This window comes from Sorex araneus, chromosome 2 (genome assembly GCF_027595985.1).
Source record: "Sorex araneus isolate mSorAra2 chromosome 2, mSorAra2.pri, whole genome shotgun sequence".
NCBI lineage: Eukaryota > Metazoa > Chordata > Mammalia > Eulipotyphla > Soricidae > Sorex > Sorex araneus.
In genome coordinates, this window is record NC_073303.1 from 58361568 (window position 1) to 58379267 (window position 17700).

At 40.7% G+C, this 17700-nt stretch overlaps 1 protein-coding gene across 4 annotated transcripts in view; it reads left to right on the plus strand.

Annotated features, from left to right (window-relative positions):
• The window catches only part of TRIQK (triple QxxK/R motif containing), a 91994-nt gene that overhangs the window by 258 nt on the left and 74036 nt on the right, over positions 1–17700 (plus strand). For 2 of the 4 annotated variants that reach the window (XM_055127284.1, XM_055127285.1), the window contains exon 2: positions 13593–13753. The exons of the other annotated variants lie outside the window; for them this stretch is intronic. The gene's annotated coding sequence lies outside the window, so the exon portion shown is untranslated. The remainder of the gene's footprint in view (positions 1–13592; positions 13754–17700) is intronic. 4 annotated transcript variants of the gene reach the window in all.

Genomic DNA, 17700 nt, shown 5'->3' on the forward strand with positions numbered 1-17700 from the left:
CGGGAGCCCGGGCATCCCAGTCGGCCCCTCGAGGCTTCCAGGACCAATCCCCGTGCCGAGGCAGCTCGCCGGGCCGCGGGTGCGAGCCCCGAGGGGGTGTGCCCGCCCGCGTCCCGCACGGTGCCTGGCTTCCCGCCCTGCCTGCGTGTCCGGCGCGGGCCGCGGGCCCTTAGCAACCGTAGCCCCGCCTACCGACCCCCCGGCTGCCGATAGGCCCCATGCGCTGTCAGTCAAGTCGCGGCCTTGCCTTTTCCCCCCAGTGCAACGCTCCAGGCTTCCTAGTGGGTGCCCCTCCCACCCCGCGCCCCACACTTTGCGTCCCCTACTTTGCGTCCCCTCTCCGGGGTGTGGGGAGGAGAGCAGATGCCTGCGCACGTTTCCCCGGTGGGGGTGGGGGGTGCGGGGATGGAGGGGCGGGGTGTCCCTTCCGGGCTGCCCAAACCCCGGAGATGCTGGTCCAGAGGGACGTGGCAGGAAGGGGCAGGGGATGCGGACTGCAGGCTGCCCAGTGCCCTCTCTCCTGGAGTTCGCTGGGCTTCCTCGGCCTTCAAGGCGGTTCTCTCAAGGCCTTCCTTCCTTCCCAGCTCATGTGAAAGGGGGGCCGTCCCAGGGTGCCCCCAAAGCCAGCGCACGCCCCTGGCCTGCATCGTGCCCTTGCCCAGTGGCTAATTGCACAGGGCGACTCCGGGTCAGCCGTCCCCAGCGTCCTCCTTGCCCCGAGCCCTTGAGCCCCAGTGATGCAGCAGGGCAAAACCTTCCAAGCGAAGCCCCAAGGAGCTTCACTTTGACTTCCTGAGGTCGGCCCCATCCCGGAGAGGGAAACTCGTCCTGCTGGTTAACTGTGGGAGAACCTTGCCCTGGAAGCCAGGGAGATGGGCAGGGTTCTGTTTGCCCGCCTGGGTCAATAATCCTCAGAACTGGTTCTGCCTCTGTAAAGTGAGGCCACTGATCTGCAAAATGTAAGGAGGGCTCACTGAAGCTGAAGGTATTCAAGCAGTGAGCTTCCTGGGTGTCAGGTGTGACTGATACACTTGAGTCTTTGTCTGTAGGATCTGAGTTTGGACGCACAATTAAGAGCAGAGAGCTTTTAGAGTTTTCCTTTTTTTTTTGGTGACAGTTCCTCCCGGTAGCTAGGTCTGTCACACCATCCTGCCTCCGTTTATCCAGACGCCTTCCACCACGACCAGTCATCTCTGAATGTCGGCATCCAGCCCAGCATTTTCCACTGGTTTCTGCCATTCTGTTTCAGAGCCTGAATTTGCGTTGGTTTTGTTTGTTTACTTGCTTTGTTTCTTTATGTTCCACAAATGACTAAAATCATATGGTATTTGTTGTTTTCCTCAAACTTATTTCCTTCGGTGCAATTCCCTTAAGGTATATCCATGTTGTCTGTCCAGATGGCCGGATTTCACCCTTTTTTCTAGCTGAGTATAATTCCACTGTGTATATATCCTACGTCTTTATCCAGTTTTTAAATTTATTTATTTTTTTCTTGGACACCGGGCTGTTTCTCTTTGCTGTTGTGAATAGTGCCGCTATATATTGGGGTGCGTATCTTTTTGAGTTAATGTTTTCATGTTCTAATAAATACTCAGAAATAAAATTGAATCGTTTTTGACAGTTTTTTTTTTAATTATTTTTAAAACAGTTTGGTTTTATTAAAAAAGCGACTTTGTTTTCCTTCTATTGGGTCTGTGCCCGTTACATTCTCACAGCAGTGCGCCAGGGTCAGACTGTGAAGGGGCAGATCTGGGTGGGCGGTGTGCAGGACCTGCCTGGTCTCCAGCCCTGCATTTGGGTCTTTCATTTATTGATTTTTAAAAAGTCTTTCATTTATGATGTATTTGTGCATCTTGAGCTATGTTTTTATTACACCTGGAATGAATCCCACTTAATTGTGATATATAATTTTTTGATAGATTGTTGAATTTTGTTTGGAAAAATTTGTTGGGAATTTTTGCAATGTTGTTGTCAAAGATATGACCTTTTGACCTGTAATTTCCTTCCTTTCTACTTCCTTCCTTCCTTCCTTCCTTCCTTCCTTCCTTCCTTCCTTCCTTCCTTCCTTCCTTCCTTCCTTCCTTCCCTCCCTCCCTCCCTCCCTCCCTCCTTCCTTCCTTCCTTCCTTCCTTCCTTCCTTCCTTCCTTCCTTCCTTCCTTCCTTCCTTCCTTCCTTCCTTCCTTCCATCCTTCCTTCCTTTCCTCCTTTTCTTCCTCCCTCCCTTCCTTTTCTTCTTCCTTCCTCTCTCCCTTCCTCCCTCCCTCCCTCACTCCCTCCCTCTTAATACTGAGCTCATAATCTGAATTAGGAAACTTTTCTCCATTTTGATTTTATAAAAACATTTGAGAAAGATGCCCGTAGATCTTTGGATGTATGTTCGAATTCACCAGAGGAAATATCTGGTCCTCAACTTGGTTTCTTGGAGGTTTTCGATAGACCTTTTATTTTCTTGTGAATTGGTTCTTGCGGTGAGTGGGTCTGAGTTCTCAGTCTGGGCCTTTTTCTGAGCTTTCCTGTGCCCACTTCCTTCTGGCCCTCAAAGCAGGAGTTCCAGAGGCCTCTGCTCTGCTGGATTAGAGGTTTTCGGTGCAGTGCTGGCTATCAGACACACCTCTTCCCCAGCTCCCCAGAGGAAAATTCTGCATGTTAGATCTCAGTTCTAGATTGAGCCTCATTGCCCCTAGGTTGGCGCCTCTCCTTTGGTGAGACTATATCTTGTTTTTCTCTCTATTGGGTTGGTAGTTTTAAATTTTTTGTTGTAGAGATTGTATTATTCAGGATGTATTTCTGGACAGATTAATTATTAATTCATATTTAGTTACAGATTTGTTGTAATCATGGGAGGAGGTAAACACAAGTTCTCTCTAGTCTATCATCTTCTTCATGTATCGTCTACCTTGTAATTTCTTCTTTTGTCCTTGGGACATTAATAAATGAGGAAAACTCTACTCATTTATCTGTTATTCATTATTTGTTGATTTTGATTAGGTAGCCCTCGAGTATCTTGGGTGGCATTTTTTCCCCCCCTGATATGACTGTTTTTATGTCCCCCACCCCGAGTATGCACCTGCCTGAAAGGATGGGGAGTGTTGATTTCCTAAATTAGTGGTGAATCCGTGTTGCAGCACTCTGAGAAACCAGCCATGCCAGGGACTCCTTAGGAAGAGACGCAGTCTGAAGTGTATGTGGACCTTAGCTAAAGAATACTTGTTTTCAGTGTTTCTTGGGAGATCAGAAAAGTATTCTTTCCTGTCTCAGCCAATAAAGTGCCCGAATAACATATCCGGAGCTTTATAGCTAGGAGCAAAGTTTGATTCTCTTTCTTCCTTCCTGTGCCTTTATCATAGTTTAACTTGGTTCACAGTCTTCGGACACTATCTCTTAGCATCTAACAAACTACCAGTATTCAATAAATGCCTCCTGTCTTTCAGAGCCACGAAAGCTGTATTTTATTCCAAATGCATTTTTTAATCATTCTTTTAGGGCATATTTGTATATTTAAAAAAGTGAAAAGAGCAATTATTGCCAAACATAGAAGAATGTTCGCTTGTATTTTTGAGGTAAAACTTAAACTCTCTCTCCTGTCAGAGTACATTTTAGAAAAACAAAAGCTGATTACATTTTAGTACATGCTAAAGACTCTTAGAATTTTTCTTCACCTAAGTGAATGATCATTTATAACTTTCTAATTTCTGTGGCTGAAACATATTGTGGTTAATTCTGCAGTTGCTCTTTTTCCTATTTCCACATTCAGAAAGAAGACTGTAATAGAGTTATTACCTTTGCTCAGATTCCTTTATCAAAGAAAGCAGATGACGTTATTCGCTGTGATCTCTAGATAAGTAAAAAATCTGCAGACAAAATAGGTTGCCTGATAATAAATGTAAAAGTGTATAGGGGCACCTGACTTTTCTTTATATAATTTTCTTCCAGATGTCATTTATTTGACTTTACTTTTCTTATTCACAGCACTTTATTTCTGGTGGAGGAATTGAAATAAAGACAAATGAGTAGAAGAAAGCTTTCCAGTGAAATTAGAGTTTTTAGGGGATCAATACATAATAGCTAAGGCCTTCTCTTAAATTTATAAGCAGGCATATAGTGTATGCTTTGTTATTATCCTTTCGTACTGCTTTCGTAACAAATACTGCCTTGTTATTAAAGAACTGATTTAGGATAGTACTTCAAGTGGGAATCCAAAAAATAAAAGCTAGTTCTTGCTTTCTGTTTCTTGCTCTGTTCACTTTATCAGAGTCTGGACTGTAGTCCAGGTGAGTGAAAATTTCAGTTTGCAGAAAAGATACATTTTCTCAGAATTACTGTTCTTCATGGTTCACAGAACAGAGGGAAATATAAGAGAGCAAACCTTGAGTTTTTACAGATTTATAATAGATTAGTAGTACTACTGGTGTAATAGAGAACAATAGGTTTCAGCCAGGAATCAGATAGATCTGTTGAGAAACAGGGAGTATAGAGTGGATCTGAGATCTGCTCTGTTGTTGTATTGCTGTTGCTTTCATGTGGGTGATACTTTTGGGCAGTGTGTGTGTGTCTGTGTGTGTGTGCGCACGTGTGTGTGTTTGTCTTTCTGTCTTAAAATTCACTTGTCTTAAAAGAAGGTGAAAGTGACATTTGAGAGCCTAAAGTTTTAGGGCTGGTAAATACTGTGTCGCATAGAGAGTTACCATCTTTTTTTGCTCAGTTGCTTAGTGCCTCATTGAGAACAATGGTGCCAATGTGAGTTGGTCCATTCAGACTTGAGGGTGCCCCGATATCTCTCAAGGATTCATTTATACGTAGCAGTGTTTGGGTGCTTTGCAGATCAAGCTCTAAGTGTGACGGTCTGAGTAAATCCATTCTTAGTATAGGCTTTTATAGGATGGAAATTTTGTTTCCCAAATAACTAAGATAATTTGATGCAACTTTTATTGCATGATTGTCTCTGATATCCTCATCACACCTATCACCGAACCGGTCACAATCCTAGAGCTATATCTTTTTACACCTATCACAGATGATTAATTCTTCCTTTTCTTTTTTGTTTTTGGATCAATCTTGGCGGTGCTCAGTGGTCGCTCCTAGGGCTGTTGGGGTACCACGCAATGCCAGGGATACAACCTGGGGCTCCTTCATGTAAAGCATTTGATTCAGCTATTTGAACCATCTCTCTGCCCCCCCAAGTTCTTTCATGGTAGAAATATAAGTATTTTTATAAATATGAGTTATCTTTTAAATGGTAGGTATATAGACAGGTGTTTTCATGAACATAAAAGATTATTTCTTGTTTCACCTTTTTTTGGAGGGAGTTTTAGCCACACCTGGTGTTGCTCAGGGCTTACTCCTGGCTCTGTGCTCAGAGATCACTTCTGGTAGTGCTCAGGGGACCATCTGCTTGCCTGAGAACGAAGCAGTGTCGATTGTGTGCAAGGCAAGCACAGTTCAACTCTGCTACTTTCCTCTGGCTGTTAGTTCACCTCTAGAGTTTTCAATGCTCTGGCTGTTAGTTCACCTCTAGAGTTTTCAATGTTAAATGATAATAAAACAAATATATATGCTCCAGGATAAATACTCTGTATTTGAATATCACTTGGCAACCTATAATATTAAATTAATAAAAACTAGCTGGTACATTTAGGATGAAGAATGAAGTTTATTATGTGAATATTTAATTTCTGAGGAAAAGACTTCTTTCTTGGATCATCAGATAGAAACATCACATAAATTCGTGACTCTTCTCTGTTTTGTAGTAACATAAAAGTTACTGAAATAGGAGAACCGCAGCAGGAATAAAGTAGCTTAGTTCTTTATTATATTATGAAAATAGTTGCAAAAATAGTAGACCAAATAGATTAACGACTTAACAAAATGCATAGGAAAGTTTGTATATTCAACTGTTTCTGGATCTATAATAATAAATTATATGCGTATCTGAGACAAAGTCCTAATTATGCATTACAGTTTTACTTCAGCAATAGATATATTAGTTGTACGTTTTATAACATTTCCAGAAATCAAGTTTCTTATCAGTGATAGAAAGGGTTGTAAAGGTACAATTTCCTATCATTTTTCTGGTTAATATGCTCGAGTATCATAACATTTTTCTTATCACAGTGATTCAGAGCAGTGATTCTCTGGGTAGAAGCATATCGGGTTTTTAATATGGGAAGGTGTACATTTAAAGGGATGTTCCTGTTTCTGATTACAATTATAATTATTTTTTCCTTGTGATGGTGGTGAGGAACAGTTCGGGTTACACCCTGCAGTGCTCGGGGTTTAATCCTGACTCTGCACAGGGACCTCTGTGCCATATCTCAGGAGCTTGAAGATGTACCAGTGACTATGTAGAAAGAATTTTAAGTCTAAGAAGAACTTTTTGGAAATCCTCTGACATGTAACAGATATAAAAGTACATGACCTCCATGGTTAGGAGAATTTCATTAAAAATATCATTTAGTAGCAGCAGGAAATCATTAAGGTAGAACAGTGACAAAAGATGACTGAAAGCATGTGAACTACTTTTATTTAATATTTTTGTGGTAATGTGATACTTTAGAGTTAATGTTTTAAAACAATACAAATCCCGTATCTTAGATTTTTGTAATTCAGAATTCTGACATTTTTCCTTGTGCTAAACTACATTCCTTTAGGGAGGTTCTGGCAGATAATTCCTAGTCTTTACTAGCTTCTAAAGATCTCCACATTGCATGGCTTTCTTCATCCAACTTCACACTGAAACATTGCATCTCTGACTCTTCTGAAATCACGTTTCTCTCAACCATAGTTAGGAAAAGTTACCGATTTTTAAAATCCACCTGAATTATCCAGGATAATTTTCTCATTTCCAGATTATTTATTTAATACATTAACAAAGTTCATTTGCCATGTAAGGTAACATTTACAGATTCTAGGAATTAGAATGTCGATCTTTGTAGGGCCTTGCAATTCTGCACACAATCACATTAAAACCAATTCTGGGCAGTAAAGAGAAAAATTGCTGGGGAAGATAAATCAATGTGAAGAATAGATCTCAAAAATTTGTCCAGCTAGGGGCTGGAGCAATAGCACAGTGGGTAGGGCGTTTGCCTGGCATGTGGCCAACCCGGGTTCGATTCCCAGCATCCCGTATGGTCTCCTGAGCACCGCCAGGGGTAATTCCTGAGTGCAGAGCTAGGAGTAACCCCTGTGCATCGCCGAATATCACTGTATCACTATTGTCCCATTGTTCATTGATTTACTCGAGCGGGCACCAGTAACTTCTATTGTGAGATTTGTTACTGTTTTTGCCATATCGAATATGCCACAGGGAGCTTGCCAGGCTCTGCCTTGTGGGATGCCATGTTTCGCCGGGTGTGACCCAAAAAGAAAAAAAAGTTTGTCCTAATATAATAATATTAGTTATTATTGACTAATAAAATGATTGTACATTTAGAGTGAAGAAGGAAGTCCTCTAAATGACTATGTGGAGTTTCTGAAAAAGAAGTTAAAATATAGGTTGTTTCTAAAGAAAAGGCTGTAGTCTGTGGGGAAAAAAATAAAATAAGGAGGGCCTGGAGCGATAGCACAGCGGGTAGGGCGTTTGCTTTGCACTCGGCCGACCCGGGTTCAATTCCCAGCATCCCATATGGTCCCCTGAGCACCGCCAGGAGTCATTCCTGAGTGCATGAGCCAGGAGTGACCCCTGTGACCCAAAAATTAAATAAAAAAATAAACTATTTAAAAAAAATAAAAAAATAAAATAAGGAGCTGGAAGTCAATATTTAGATCTGAAGAAAATCCACGAATATAAACATGACTTTTACTTCATGTAAGACACAACAAGCATGATACCAAAGAAACATTCACATTATAATGAGAAAGAAGGAAATATAGAGAGTCAGTCCTGGGGTGGGGATGAGAGATACAGAGGAAAATGGGAAAGGAAAGAATTACATTACTGTCACTGTAGCACTGTAGTCCCCTTGCTCATCGATTTGCTTTAGACCAGTAACGTCTCCATTGTGAGACTCATTGTTACTGTTTTTGGCATTTTGAATATGCCAGGGGAGCTTGCCAGGCTCTGCCATGCAGTGGAGATACTCTCAGTAGCTTGCCAGGCTCTTCGAGAGGGACAGAGGAATTGAACCTGGGTCAGCCGTGTGCAAGGCAAATGCCCAACTTTCTGTGCCATCGCTCCAGCCCTATGTAGGAGAGAAAAATTGATCTTTCCAAATGCTGTCTTTGGCACACAGAGTTTGCCCTCTCACAGAGTAGGTGCAGAGGGCAGGATGGAGGCTGCCCTGGGTGGAGATGCTTACCTGTCCGTCTCTCCCACGTTGCTCTAGCTCTGTGTCGTGAATGCCCAGTCTCCTTATCAGAACTTCCATACTCTTACTCCGCTCTGCTTTTCTTTTCTCTTATCCCTCTCCCGCCTTCCCCTTTTAGCAGTTACCCTCTGCTCCAGGTGGGCTTACCTAAAGATGGACTCCTGGAAGTTACTTGGATTTAGTTTTTAATTTTTGTTTTGGGGCCATACCCAGGTGATTCTCCTGGCTTACTCTCGGCTTGTGCTCAGGCGTCAGTCTCCGTCATGCTCAGGGGGTCCTGTGTGGTGCCAGGGCAAGGGAGGGGCTAGGGGCAGTGTGCATGGTAGGTGCTTTACTGTTTTTCTGATCCAGTTACTCACTTTTTATGAGTCTTTCCCATGTACACGGCGGCACTGCAAGAGGTACCTGCAGATGTGTGTGGTTAATGCATTTGTTCTCACTGTGAGATGCTTATTTGATCATCTGCCAAGCCTCCAAAGAACCTAAAGGATGCTTTTCTTCTTGTACTCTGTCTTGATTATCAAGAAACAAATTCTAGACTGGCTTCAGACATTTTTATGTTAGAAGAAACAGCACTATTTTAAAATTAAAACATTTTCCTGTTGTGCAGTTTGTATTTCTTGTGCGATGGCAGCACGTAATGGCTCCTGAGGGACTCTCAGCTATTTTCGGTGTGCCTTTTGGGGAAACAGACCGACAAACAAACAAAACCTCAGAATCAAGACATAGAACAGTTCACTATAAAAGCTACACCGTGACTACCAAAGCCATCGTATAGAAGACAAACCCAGGGTATTGAAATGGGCCGCTGTCCCCAAATTAGGAGTTGAATTCGGTGTCAGAGACCAGAAAAGCTGTTGTGGTTATGTGAGAAGGTCCCTCACATCTTTCCCTGAGTGAAGGGACCAGAACCCTAGTCAGAAATCTTTCTTTGTTGTCACATTGGAAGTGTGTGTGCCTCCTAGGGTCCAGCCCGAGTGAATTTTTATTTTGTTTTATTAAAGCACCGTGTTGTGCAGAGTTCTTCAAGGGAGTTGTGGACATGCAATGTTCCAGAAGCAATCCCACCACCAGTGTCAAAGTCCCTTCACCAGTGTCCCCAGGCGCCACCTCTCCTGCCTCTCCCACCCCCAGACTGCCATCTTCACAGGAATCTTTTCATCTTTGCTTTTAAAGAGTTTGGTTTCAAAGGGTTTTAAACCCCTTTTTCAGTTTGGGTCTCATGACTTCAGTGTTGATGGTTTGGATATTTAACTCTCTCCTTCCTTGATGCTGACCGTGTACCTGAATCCCTTTGATCCCTGTCTTCCCTCCCCCCTCCTTAGCCTCCTCCCCCCAAGCCCTATAATCTGTTTGTCTCTTCTCCCCCTCCCATTTGCTTTCTTTCCTTCTTTTTCCTATGCTGCAGGGCCAAGGGTGAACTGGGCATTCCCCCTTTAAATCATTGCACTCCTTCATTCTTCATCATCCTGTTATTCTGAGTGCTACATGTCAGTGATACCCCAGTCAGTGATACAAGATATCCTTGTTCTGGCTTACTTCATTTAACATGATATCTTCCAGTGCATTGCATGATTTTATCCTTCCTGACAGCTGAGTAATATTCCATTGTGCATCTGTATGTCTTCGAGACCCACTCACCTGTTATTAGATATCTAGGTCGACTCCAAATCTTAGCTGTTGCACTGAGTGCTGCAAGGAATAAGGGTGTGCATATGTCCCTTTGAATGAATCTTTTACATTTTTTGATTCCCCTGGTACTTACCAGTCTGTAACCCACCCTTCCTAAAATGTGCTCCCTGGTTCTCCTTATAGAAAACCTTTCTTGAGACCATGTAGACGAGATGGCTTTGAGGACTTGAATCCATCTTCTAATCTTGTCTGTCCCTGCCCCCAAGCTCTTTCTCTCCACCTGTCACTTTGTCTCATTTCACTGTCCTCCTATGTTGGTGGAGCTGAACCTTCACAATTACAATACAACCTAAATGTAACACAGATTCCTTGAATAAAGGAATAGCCTTAAATAATTTTTTAAAAATATCTTTGATATTCATGGCCAGTGTTAAAGTACTGCTTATATGAAATATGCAATGTAAAAATTAATTTGCTAACAGCAATCTAAATTTAAATAAGATTTCATTATCTTCTCATTTTTTAAAAAATGCCAACAATGAAGACTCGTGATTCAAAAGTTGAAGCAGATTTTAAAAATATGCCTAAGTCATTGATATACAAACTCTTACCCATTGCCAAAATTATAATTTTATTATTTATAAGTAAAATTTCAATGTAATGAGATCCATGTTTTTTAGATGTATTTATTTCTTCTTGGCATTATAGTGATATACAATACTGCTATTGATAGGGTTACATATCAGTTAATCAGCAAATATTATTTTGGCATATATTGATGGCTGAATTTTACAAAGGAAGTGACACTCAAAGCAAGTTTTCTCTATTCAGGGTAGATAAGACTGGGATTAAGGTGACATCAAGGCAAGGTGAATATGTTTTTGAAGCCACTAAGGATGCTATTAGGATCATATATATGGGAAATAAAAGAAGTTTAGAAGTTTAAGAAAATAGTGGACCTGAATTGAGGCGATAAAGACCTGCTTGATTAGACTGAAAGGCTTTTCTGTGCCAGGCAAGTCAGTTTTTAGTTTGCAATCAATGAAGATCCATTTTAGATTGTTGAGGACAATAGTAACCTGATCAGATTAGTATTTTAGAAAATGATTCTTAAACTTTTTAAATGCAACACAGTCTAATAGACATTTTTTTTTTGCCTCTTTGCTGAACTTTACTGGGAAAAAATCCCTAGGGTAGTTATATTTAAATTAGCTTTGAGAGTTAAAGCCCTCAAATCAAGTATTTGCATTTGTAGTAAAAACAGATTTTTGCCTTAATTCCGCATTTATTCCTTTGTACCCCAAACATATAAAAACTCTGACAGAGCAAATGGCAGAAATAGGAAGGAGATGGGTCCTTCCACCTCTCCAGATATATTTCATTTTTTATTTTCATAAAAATGAAAAAAATATATTTTAATTGTTGTGAAAGTAATACCTAATAATTTAAAATATATTAAATTCAGAAACTTCCCTAATAGTCTTTAATTCCATAATACTATCTTCAGAAATGAAAAATTGCCTTAAGTTATACCTATTTATGTTGTATTTGTAGCATCAAATATTTTTCCTTGAGGAAAAAATATATAAAGAAATCACTGCTAACCTTAGAAAGTAATGTGAACAGACTATGAAATAAGAAAATCATTATGCATTTTCAGATGATTAAAAAGTTACCTCTAGGGTAAAAAGATAATACATCTGGCCTCTCTTGAATATGTAAAAGTGCTTTAAAATCAAATGCAGTGTATATGTTTGCATACTGCCACCACTCTTTTATATAGCTTGTAAAACATTATGAGAATTTGAGGTGAACATGTTTTATTTAAATATTTTTAAAAGTATTTAAATTAATGCTTGTAATTTCTAAAAAATTAACACATTTATTTTGAAAATCTGTGTAGAATTTAAAATCACCTCTCATTTTAAGCCTTTAGATATATAATAGTGTTCAAGGTAGTATTGTATGTCTTACAATAACAAATACAGGCATATTATAATACTATGATTATGTTATTTATAATATTTATATTTACAATAATTATAACACAGGAGTGCTAATTCCTGGCTCTGTGCCCAGTCATGTCTTTTCACATTTTTGGCCGTGTCCTTTGGAGCACAAAAGTTGTTTTTTTTTTTTTTAAATGCTTTGATAAATTTTGATCTACTTTAAAAAAATTGTTGATGCTTTTGGTATCATAATCTATGAAATCCAAGGTTATAAAGCTTTTGGTAAATTTTCAGGTTTTGGGCCACACTTGGCTGTGCTTAGTGCTTATTTCTGGTGCTGCACTCAGAATCATTCAGGCCTTGGGTGGGGGGTGCCGTATGGAGTGTTGGGGATCACATCTGGGTCAGTGCGTGCCAGGCGCTGCCCTGCCCTCTCTACAGTCCCTCTAGCCCCAAGGTTGTAGCTTAAATCCTGTATATTCTTGTAAGCATTTGGTAAATGCAGCCTATAGTGCTGTCATTTGCAGTCATTTTTGTATGGGATAGAAACTTGACTCTTTCGTAGTAACCTTTTTCCTCAGCACTGTTCTAACAGTCACGGTTTCATATTGTAACTTGACCTGAATCCTGATCATTGCTTTCCAGGGGTGGGCGTGGGGGAGTTTCCCAAGGGCTACTCGAGGCGCTGCTTCGCCCAGCTGTTGGACCAGATGGTTGGATGCTCGAGCCTGGAGATTCAGTGCTGCTTGGAGCCAGCGGTTGGGGGCCCCCGAGCCATCGCAGAGTGCTCAGGGGGGCCCCAGGACTACACTCAGTGGTGCCTGAAAGCCCCTGTGGCACTAGGGATTAGAGATGAGTTCTTGTGCATCTTACACATATTTTATGGACTTTGGAAGCTGCGCTTAATGATAATGATTAGAATTAGTAAAATTTGTATTTTTTAATACTTGGTGATAAATTTTGGGCTGGCATTAGTATTAGAAATTAGCGTGGGATGATTTAATTTGACATTCTTTTTTATGTGAGAACAATCACAGTGAAAATCTAAATATAACTGGAGTGCCTCATACTAACAGGAAAGTAGATACTCAGTAACTACTCACTAGACAGAAACAAATACATAATTCATAATGTGATTTTTAAAAATTGTTATTTTCATTGTTGTTTTATTGGACATGTAGAAAGTAAAATGTACTGAAAAGTTGGTGGTTGGATAAACAACAATTATTTTTACTATTATACAAGTTTTGTAAAAAAAGGAAATTCTAGTCACTTACTTTATGTTCCTATTTGAATTGCAAATACTGTGGAATATTCTCTCACTATATTTAAAATTATCACCGTAATGAACTATAATGAAATTGTGATCTGCAAAATAAAAAAATTACCACTTAATACAGTGGAAAAGGGGTCTGTCTGAACTTAAATTCGGAATACATTCAATCAAGTAAACTTAACAGGCTTCTCTATTGTAAGGCTTATTTTAGAATTTTCTAAGAAAATTGGCCTTGTGAAAACGGGGCAAGTATGCAGTGTTTTACAAGTTTGTTTTATCATACAAGCTTAATTGGATGGAACTTACAGCAGATTTAGTAAAGGGAGAAACACTCTTTGGGATGTACTTCCTCGGGGATTTTATTTAGTGGACAATTAGGGACCTGGAGCTCATCCATTTAATAGTTCTATATATCCTGTTTTGAATTTCAGTAAGAAAAAAGAGCAACCAAGAACATTATATTGGTATCTGGAACTGCAGGTTGCCAAGAATGCGAGCACCGCTTCCTCCGTGAAGCTCTTGCCTTGGAAGCGTCTTCCCCTTGGCAGGCCTCCGGAGTTCAGACTTGGCAGCAGCCAGGACACGGCACAAGGTGCGTTTGTTTGAGTAACATTTGGCAAAAGGTGTTTTGACTTGTGGTTTGTTTCAATCACTTTCTTTCTTGTTTTGGTTTGTTTGCGTCTGGCAGTGAACTGAGTTTGAGTCTAGTTCTTTCTTATGTTAGGCGGTATTGCAACGGGGAAACAGCTATGCGGGTGTTTATTTTGTGATACTTGAGCAAATCATAGTAAAGGAAACATGGGACAGAGAGCCACAGGGCTCTAAGGACATGTCATTCGTTTCTTATCTCATTCTTAAGCATTGTTTAAGAGTTGCAGCCTTAGATACTCCATTTCTCTTGGTGTTCGAAATATTAATACATTGGTATTTTACTGTATTTTAGCTCTTCTTCTTCATCATCATCTTCTTTCTCCTCCTCTTCCTCATTCCTCCTACTTTTTTTGTTGTTGTTCTTCTTCATCATCTTCTTCTTCTTCTTCTTCTTCTTCTTCTTCTTCTTCTTCTTCTTCTTCTTCTTCTTCTTCTTCTTCTTCTTCTTCTTCTTCTTCTTCTTCTCCTCCTCCTTCCTCTTCCTCCTCCTCCTCCTTCTCCCCATCCTCCTCCTCCTCCTCTTCCTCTTCCTCCTCCTCCTCCTCTTAATTCTTTCTTCTTTGTTCTTTTCTTTTTCTATTTTTTTGCCACCATTGACAATACTCAGGGCTTGCGCCTAGCTCTGTGCTTTCACTCCTAGCAGGGCTCAGTACTCCTGCTGTGCTCTCTTTCCAGTCCGTGTTTTGGTAATCATATATATTGGATATACTCAGTGCCCCTGTAATAAAAGATTTAGTACTCATAAATATTAGGTATAAAACATTAGTTTAATTTTTTTTGATTAGCTTATTCTTCTGCTTCACAGATATTGTGGGGAGAGAAAAATATGTCATAAAAATGCTGACTATGGCACTAGATTCTGTCTTTGAATGACTGTTTTCTACTAAGAATTCTTTAATAGCTCCCCATTTCACTGTGATTAAAGTTAAGCTGTTTAACCTGGCCTGTATGTGTCTGTGAGCCCCGGCCCACTGCTAGCTCTCCAAACACACCCTAGTTCCGTATTTGCTCAGCCGTGCTAGCTTCGGCATCCATTTTCAAACTTTACCTTCTGAGAGTTTTCACATTGTTCCCTCTGTTGGATTGTTCTTCTTTTAGGTCTTTAATATATACAAGGACACTTTTGCTGGAATTGTTTGTTAAAAAGTCGTTTAGGTCACTGTGATACTGATCCTCATTGAAGTACCCTTGCTATGTATTTTCTACTTAGCATTTGTCACTACCTTATAACACAGAATCTAAAACTGTATTCAACTGTCATATAGTTACCCTTTATGAGAACATTAGTCCTTGTAAGGGCAGGTTTTTGTTTGCTTTATCCTTAGCAACTAGAGTAGTTCCTGGCCCAGGTTGAATGAATAATGGAATTGTCAGGACTTGCCGTCAGCTAGGCCCTGTTGGGGATAAACAGGGATGAAATCCATCCTGACCTCAGAGGTAGAGTGGGAAGTGGGAAGGACGATCACGGCTCCCCTCTTTTACACAGTTGTGTTAGGATTAGAGTATACGAGAATCCTCATCACTTAGAGAAGCACTATTTGACTCAGACTGTGTTGGCTTCATGAACGTTTCAAAAGAAACCTCTTTATAAAAAGTCACAATCACCCCCGTCTATGCTGTGGGAACCAATAATCCCAAGCCAGTGTGCTAACCGCAGTGTCTGCCTCTCGTGCAGTCTGCCCTTCTCGGGTGGTTTGGTCTGAACTGCAGGGGGGAGCTCAGACATGGAGGGCTGTACTTGTGACCCCTGCAATAGTGGGGAAAGAGTCGCAGTGACATTTAGACATTCATTGCACAAAGCCAATTGTTTAATTTAATTTCATTATTTAAATGTTACCTTTACTGGGCAGAGTTTTAGGTCACATGATGCAGTGCTCGGGTGGTAGTTGTGGGGGACCATGTACAGAGCTGGGGTACCTGCAGGCAAGGCAAAGGCCTTAACTCCGGTGCTATCTGCCTTGCTGGCCCAAATTGATTTTCACTCTTATAATTTTTTGTTTTTACTTTTCGTTTTTTGGGTTTCAGGGCCACACTCAGTAGTGCTCAGGACTTACTCCTAACTCAAGAATTACTCCTGTGCCAGCTTTCCAACCCGGGTCACCTTCCCCGTGGAACTCTCTCTCTCTGGCTCCAACCTGCTGAATTTAAATGTAGGACCACAAAGTATAATGCTGCCTGCTATTCACATGGAAAGAAAAATTGAAAAATATATGAATAATCTTCACTGCATCACTGTCATCCCGTTGCTTATCAATTTGCTCGAGCGGGCACCAGTAACATCTCCATTATGAGACTTGTTGTTACTGTTTTTGGCATGCCGAATACGCCATGGGTAGCTTGCCAGGCTCTGCCGTGCGGGCGGGATACTCTCTGTAGCTTGCCGGGCTCTCCAAAAGGGACGGAGGAATCAAACCCGGGTCGGCCGCATGCAAGGCGAATGCCCTACCCACTGTGCTATCGCTCAGCCTGTGAATAGAGACTGTCTTAGAGACAGTCATTTATTTCTGCCTTAAAGGTGTATCACATAGGGACTGGGGAGATAATACATTGGGCAGATTGATTTGCATACAGTTGACCTGGGTTCAATTCCTGGCATCTCTATGGTTCTTTGAACCCTGCCAAGAGTTACCCCTGAACTCAGAGCTAGGAGACAGCCTCAACTGAGCACAGATGGGTGGTGCTCCAAAACAAACAAAAAAAAAGAAAGGAAAAGAAGGAATAAAGAATAGAAGATATTTTCAGTGAAATGAAGACCATGGTCAAAAGCATCTGTTATGTTAATTTTAAAGTACTGTATAATTTAAAGCCATCGGAGTGTGTGTGTATGTGTGAGTGTGTGTCTGTGTGTGTGTGTAAAGATTGGTTTAGAGATTAGAGGAAAAATAGGGGTTAGATGGTACTATAAACTTTGAAATTAGAGTTCTATCTTAAAGAGATATTGGGAAACCTTGAATGATCTGTTTCAGAATTTCTTGGTCGGACTTAATTTGTGAGCGTGTTTTGGAAACAGTGTTGGAAGGCAGAATGGAGTAGAGGAAGACCTGAGACACCAGAGCCAATAATAATGCTAAGGACAGACGTGATGGTGATACCCTGGATGAAAGAAGTGAGAGAGATGGGAGTGAACAGGGTGAAAAAGGTGAGGAAGGAATGTCACGGCTTGAAGGCCTGGAAGAAATCTGGGCAAGAAACATTCCGTTCGTCACACTGATATTTAAATACTGATACGTGCGTTATCTGTGCCTGAGCAAATTGGTAGAGATGTTGAAGTTATGTATGCATTAGTGCGTGTGCCTAAGAGAATGAAAAGAAGCTTCTGATATGAATGATCTAAGTTTTCTCTGTGACTTGGGAAAACAGAGTCACGTGCCAAGAGGAAAATGGTGTGGAGAAAGGCCTTGGGTGAGCTCTGCACGCTGGCTGGCGGCGAAGGAAGAGCCTGCTGGTTCGGGCAGGACAGATGTCGGGCAACTGCAATACCACTGAGAAAAATTAGAGCCATAGTACAGATTGTAGCAGCCTTGAGAAGTGTAGTATTTTTCAAAACTTGTTTAGAATCCAGTGGTAATTTCTAAATATAGACATTTTAAATGAATTTTGCATGTGCTTTTTCCATTAGAAAAGTTCATAGAACATAATCTGTCCTCTCTATCTTTTAGTGAATGTGATAATAAAGTACTACCCCTTATATTTTTAAAAAAGGAATAGTCTATGAAAGTAGTTTTTCAGTGCCTTTAGGAATTACCAAGTTCTTGAAATTATAGACTTCTAAATACAGTAAGTATGCTGTTATAGTAAACTTTAATTTTTAAAAAGGAAATATAGAAAATATTAGAATGGTTACATTTTTTTATGATTTTCTTAAAAATTTTGCAAGTGATTTTGTGG